The sequence below is a fragment of the Mytilus californianus genome, unplaced genomic scaffold (genome assembly GCF_021869535.1).
Source record: "Mytilus californianus isolate M0D057914Y unplaced genomic scaffold, xbMytCali1.0.p SCAF_3, whole genome shotgun sequence".
In the NCBI taxonomy this organism is placed as follows: Eukaryota; Metazoa; Mollusca; class Bivalvia; order Mytilida; family Mytilidae; genus Mytilus; species Mytilus californianus.
This window is the reverse complement of record NW_026262679.1, coordinates 118,200,072-118,207,170: the sequence shown is the minus strand read 5'-3', so window position 1 is coordinate 118,207,170 and position 7,099 is coordinate 118,200,072. Positions and strand designations below refer to the sequence as shown.

General features: G+C 32.2%; 1 long non-coding RNA gene across 1 annotated transcript; it reads right to left on the bottom strand.

Moving 5' to 3' along the window:
• Positions 1 to 867: 867 nt before the first annotated feature.
• On the bottom strand, positions 868 to 4,929 carry LOC127733614 (uncharacterized). Its single transcript, XR_007997146.1, has 2 exons — positions 4,891 to 4,929; positions 868 to 1,718 (listed from the first exon to the last, which is right to left on the bottom strand). It is a non-coding gene; the product is annotated as an uncharacterized LOC127733614 (long non-coding RNA).
• Positions 4,930 to 7,099: the final 2,170 nt, after the last annotated feature.

Genomic DNA, 7,099 nt, shown 5'->3' with positions numbered 1-7,099 from the left:
AACTATAATCATAAGACTCTCTTGTATTGCATGGAATTTATAAAGGATTTTTTTTCTTTATTTTTGCTAGAAAGGGGTTTGCATATAATTGTTGTTCATGGGGTTTTCAAACAACTTTGCATATCCACAAATATAGATATATGTTTATTGATTTATCTTCCAGGTAAAAACATCATTACTGGATATGCACTTAACACTATGATATTCGTATGACAGATCACAAAAAGGACAGATTAAAGACAAATAAAAATAACGTATTGAAAGAGAGCTAGCTGTAACTGAAGGCAAACACAAACGTCTTAAATTGTAAATATATAATCATGTCGTCATGCACTCTAACATCTATAGAATAGAGGCGGAAGATACCATGGGGACATTCTAAACTTATTAAACGAAGACAAAATGACAACGCCATGGAAATAATAATAATAATAAAACGACTAAAGTCCAACCAATATAAATAAGAAGATGTGGTATGAGTGGCAATCAGACAACTATCCATCCAAGTCACAATGTGTAAAAAGTAAACAATTATAGGTCAAAGAACGGCTGTCAACACGGAACCTTGGCTCACACCGAACAGCAAGCTATAAGGGACTCCAAAAGGCTAGTGTAAAACCATTCAAACAGGAAAACCAACGGTCTAATCTATATAAAAAAAAACGAGAAACGAGAAGCACTTATGAACCACACCAACAAACGACAACCATTGAACAACAGGCTTCTGACTTAGGACAGGTACATAAAAATGCAGTCCACAAAACAAGAAATCGAGACTGAGCAACATGAACATGTTATTTTTGGATGTTATTAACAGTATCTATGTGATTGGTGTTCTTACACCAAAATATAAACAGATGTCATATGTTCGGTAAACATGTACTTTTTATTTTCAACGACGCTTTTACAATTGTATTTGTGCTTTTACAAAATTTATTTATTTTATTGAATAATATGTACTAGTATACTGAAATGGTAAACTGTTCCACTCTTCATTATTTCAAGTATTGAATAATATTTGATACAAACATGCTTTACATTTTGATCGACTATCTTAAGTCGACTTCTCCAATCAATGAGGACCATGCAGTAATGACTGATTATTCATGAGTTTATTAAACTTTCCCCAATTCAGGTGGACCTTGACATCTCTTTTTATGATAACAATTTCATATTATAATATCATCAAAATATCAATAAGGAAATGAAATTACAAATCAACAGATAATGAGTTTTGTTTGGATGAAAAATGGTTAAACAATGTATTTCCTTTTAACTTTTGGCTTTTTTATATCGTTCCAATTTCTTATGGTATTTTGACATAGCAAAATCTTGTGACTGTATAGCGTCATGTTTTTGCTTATCAAACATTCTATCCATATTCCTAAACTTGTTTTCTTCGTTTTTACATAATGCCTTACACATGCGCACATCAATATCTACTTGACTCTGAGGTTCCCATGTATGGTCCAGGGATGTTTTTCTCTTTGGTCTCACTAGAACGTCCTTCGTGTGGTCCAACGATTTCCTTCTTTCGGGTTGTCCATTGGTCATTTCTCCACTTGTATTTACTGTTGAAATGTTTTCATAAATTTTACCGTCAACTTCAGTCCGTGTACTATTTGCTATTGTATGTGTTTTTATATTTTCATTTGACATTTTCAGTTCCTAAGACATTCAGTACAAATATCCTATAAATCTGTGTTCTTTCTTTTGATCTGAAAAAGTGTAAATTAGTTCTGAGTGTGATACAATAAACTGTTACCACACATGAAGGTACGTTAAAAATCCGAACAATTAACAATGAGGACTTGAAGGGTGCAAGTAAAGGAGTAAAATGCTTATTTTTCGGGATCACCAATTTTAACATTCGATTTTACTTGGATATTTGCAGTTCAATCATAAGTGTCCCGTGTTATGTTGTTTGTCTTTTTGGTTTTTCTTTTAGTCATGATTGCTGCTGCCCGTTGACTTACGATTTTGAATGCCTTACAGCAATTTTCTTATTTTTAGTGAATATCTTTAGCGTAAGGGGCAAACCTAAGAAACTAAAACATTTTGATTTTTCTTCAAACATATGTAAACGAATAAATGTAAATTAAGTTAAGTCTTTTAAGCCAAATTTAATTATGTTTCAACCACATTGTCGATAAAAAAAATGCAAGAAATATCGACCGTCACTCTACGACGTTTCAACCTAATGATCTCATTGTAAAATTACTGTTAAAAAAATTTAGTTACAAAGATGTATTACCACTGTTAAAATAACAAATGTTTTCATGCACAAAGATATGTTCTTACAGAGTTTTAGAGTAATCCAGTTTACACTAAATGACATAAATACGACAATTTGCTCCAAAAGGTCTATTCAATTGTGGACATGACATTTTCTCTGAATATGTTTTTGAGTATTAAACAGGGTACGGAAGTTTGATTTGTCAAATAATTCATCATGTCTACGAATCATTTAATACAAAAATGTAAACAAAGTTTTAAAACAAACAAATGACGGCAGATTAACGAAAGAAAAATAATGTTTTCCGAAAAAAGTAAGACCAGATGGTTCCTGGTTCATAAAGGCACTATCTTAATTTGAAAGGGAAAAATAAAATCAACTGTTTAATAAGGATAATAAAAACAGACAAAATTGTCCATTTTTACATGTACCTGTACTGTTGACAAAATGAGAAAAAAAGAAACTAAAATATGCGACAAGACCGACGATTTCAACTTTGCCACCACAAACTCTCCTTTTTGGGTCGTAATTTTACTGTTGTCGCATTTTATGGCGTGTACATTTTATAACTTGTTCGTATTGCTAGACTATGTTTTCCCTCGCATTAACACACACATTTCATCTCAAGGATACAGATATACCACTACTTTTGAATACTCCCAAATATTTTAGTCTATATTCAATCAGCGAATTTACTGTTAGTTAACAGTTTTTCGTAAAAATAATATGAGACAGTATTTCTCATCCTACATTGTGGTGCTGTTAATATAACTGGTATCTTACACCTGGCAACAGGCGTAATGTACTAAGTTAACTTATTTAGATTAATGGTTCTGTTTTCGAGCACTCAGAAACATGTTAAACCCCGCCTCACTCTTTATGTACCTGTCCGATCTGGAAACCTGCAATCCAGGGCTTGTCAATCGTCTGTCATATTTGTTTTCCTTCATTGTTGTAATTTAAATGACGTTGATTTTTTTCTAAATATTTTATCACTTTTATAGCTTAATATACAGTATGAATTTTGCTCATGTTGAAGGCCGTACGGTGACCTGTAATTTTGTTCTTTGGTCTAAATAGGAATGGTTGCTTCATTTGCAATCTTGTTACATCTACTTATTTTTATCTAGTTAATTCATATTGTATGATTGAGTTTATAGAACATAGGTCAATCGAGGTCTTTATGTTATCATCTTCAATATCATCAACATTTCATTTATACAAACCTTAGGCGGGATGGCTCTGCCTGGTGATTCTTTCCAGCTTTATAGCAATTATGAGGTTAAAGAGATGTCATATGGGGGCCTGAAGCAGTATTATAATGAACAAAGTCAAGGATTATCAAATATTAATGAAATTGCATTAAGTTTTCCAGCCCAAAATGGTCACGTTAATTAAGCTCGTACAGATGGAAAAAAATATTTTTGATTCTCTTTTATGGAAAAGGTTTAAATTTGATATTTATCTCAAAAGTTTACCCGGCCTGAAAATGTTCTGATATAAGACTTATTACTGTAGCAAAAGGTCACTACAATCGATCTGTCGCAGATAGAGGCTGCAAACACATAGTGGAACAATTCCACACATGTTTCTCATTGTTTTCAAAAAGTTCCTGGGATCAATTGTTACAATTCCCCCCACCCCCACCCCACCCCTCTCCGACAAATCGGAGATAAAGGTAACAAAGTTTTCTTTTTTAACATCAAATCTAGTCGTGATACAATTAATTATAACAATAATTCAACTGGAAGTGATCTTATAAATATTTTAGTCCACTCCCTGTTTTGGTATACGCTAACCGGGTATATCACGTGTTCAGTATACTTTAGTAACGAAATAAGTAAAAGAAATAAACTGCTAGTTTGAATATCTCGATGTAAGCACTGGTACATAAGTTCTGTTAAGCTCTATATTTGGCTTTCTTGAACAGTTATCTCAGCTCTTCGACCTTTTTGTTTTTGTTTTTGTTTTTTGTTTGAAAGTTAATATTGGTTGGAAATAACGAATCTAACTACTAATCCATTCAATGTAATAAATTCAAAAGATAAATTATATGAATTTTGTCAATTTATAATTTCTTTCAAATGAAAATAACACTTTATAATTTGCCGATTGCGAACCACTAATCTGGATTAACCTTCACCAAGAACGCCCAAACCCTACCATTTGAAAGTTTTTGATGTATAAATACTAAAATTTCGTTTTTAAAGTAGTAGTTTAAAGAATATAAATGTGAAATGTATCATAATTAAGTAAAATCAAGCAAGGCATAATACTTACATACCTCAGACTGTTTCAATGTTTTGAATGTTCACAATGAAAAGGCAAGTTTTCAATTATTGATAGGCGATAAGTTTACTAACAACTGTAGTATTTTTCAATATATTATCTCATAACCCTTTTATTCAATTATCAAAATTGATACCTGAGTTTACCAAAATCAAATATATTACTGCAGATAACGCATAGGTTTTCATTTTCTTTGTTTACTCCACATTGAAATACACGTTTTGTGGATATTTGAAATTGTTTCACGTAAAGAACTTATTTCAGAATTCTTTATGTTTAAAGTCACTGACATTTCATGTAGCAGTATAAATAATTATGACATAAATAAACAATCTACCGGTAGCTTGCATATACTATATACGCACATTCTACTGTACAAACTGTCCAAACCAGTCCATGTTCAAATTTATTCCGATCATTTCTGTACACGACTTAAAGAGTTTGTGACACATATCATAACCGCCTCTATTTAGAGCTTGACATATTGCATAAACACCTGTCTATTATTGTAGACAGTATTTGATCTCTAATTGTCTTTAATTTGGTTTTGTTTTAGTATCATATGGTTGTTTTCATTAACGAATATCTTCATCTCCTTTTATTCATATAGATGTATAATGTACAAAAACGTTCATTGATAATTAATTTGTATACATTATATGCAATTAAGTCTGTATCTGCATGACCTTTTTTTCAAAATATAATTTTCAGACTCTTAGATATTCAAAATGATATATTTTCATACTCATCATTGGGTGTAACAAGCGAATATTTGTATAAATTGGTATTTTTTTTATATTTCCATCATTTAAAAATCTGGAATTCGAAAGTTATAGAAAACAGAAATAAGAGACAGAGGATACCTAGCGGACATTCAAATCTCACGAGTCGAAAAGAAACTGACAACACCATGAACCCCCCCCCTTTCCCCCTTAAAACAAAACCCCGAAAGCCCGAAAATACAAACAACTTCACAAACGCTACATAGAAAACTAAGGACTGAGCAACACAAACCCAACCAAAAACTAGGGGTGAGCACCAGCAACTTTTTTTATAAAACGTCTTACGATTAAAATTGATCGTAAGTTATTCTTAAATGTGTATGACTTACGAGTGTTTTTAATTTTAAGATTTTTTTTAAAGAGCCGCAGAAGGGTAAGCAGATCCTGATCCACTAGTGGCATCAGCTGAGTTGCTCATGGTAATGACAAGTTCGATGATAACTCTATTTCGATGATGTCACAATCGAGGAAAAGAGGACGGGATTGTGGGTACGACAATAGGATCATATCCATGGTCATCTGTGACAGATATACTATAATGGTCAACTGAATCGTGGTGTACGAAGGGATGGCTTCAACTTTACCACTTTAACATAAATTCTATAGGGTCAAAAGAAGCAAGACTTATTTGTTATTGTCTGGATTTCTTTCGGTTTTCTAGCAGATACTGAGATTCATCTGAAGTGTGAAGTCCTGTACGTAGGGCTATATATTTATGTCAAACAGTCAAATGAAAATTGACCCTCGTGAGTTCAAACTATTTCGCATATAAAATATGGTGTTAAGTAGAATTTTAGGCAGCAAAAATTAAAACCAAGTTTACTTTATTTTATGTAACTAGAATATGACCATGCATTCTAGTTTATTGTTCGAGATTTGAGTATTTTTAGATAAGATAAATGTTCCTGTTAGTGAAATAGCCGAGAACAAGGTCAGGAATATCGTATTAACAGATTAGCTAACCCCACAGGCGTATTGCCACTTAATATTAACAGATTAGCTAACCCCACAGGCGTATTGCCAGTTAATATTAACAGATTAGCTAACCCCACAGGCGTATTGCCAGTTAATATTAACAGATTAGCTAACCCCACAGGCGTATTGCCACTTAATATAAACAGATTAGCTAACCCCACAGGCGTATTGCCACTTAATATATGGATCATCTCCGTGACACAGATAATTTATCTTTAAAGTAGTGTTTTGTTTCTCCTATCATGATTTTTTAATGGTAGATTTGCTTTTATTGATAACATTGAAATCCGATGTAAGCTTTAAAACTGCGCTGAAAATCGCCTTAAAAAGTACTTCTCAAGAGTTTCATATATATAAATCGATAATTTAATTGTGCACTATAAGCATTCATTATATGATAATATACCAATTGTTCTATCTGTCACTGCATTGCATAATTGAGGACAGTCATGAAATATAAGATGTTTTGTTATCAAGGTCGTTAAAACTAACCTTTCTAAAAATAAGGAGATGTGGTATGATTGACAATGAGACAACTATCCACCAGAGTTCAAACGAGGAAGCTATAAGCAAGTTTAGGTCACATTACGTGCCCATGAACAAGTCTGATTTCCTCATAACAAGTAGTTAAAATTTTCATAACAAGTAATTAAAATTTGTTTACTCATTGAACGTTTCTTTTCCCGATGTTTCTAGAATTCAAATCACGCAGTTTTTGTTAAATGCGTTTTTTCATATTGGCTTGCGTAGGAAGTCACGAAATGCTTAATTTGTGTCATGTAATGAACAACTGAAAAGTAAATAATGAAATTAATAA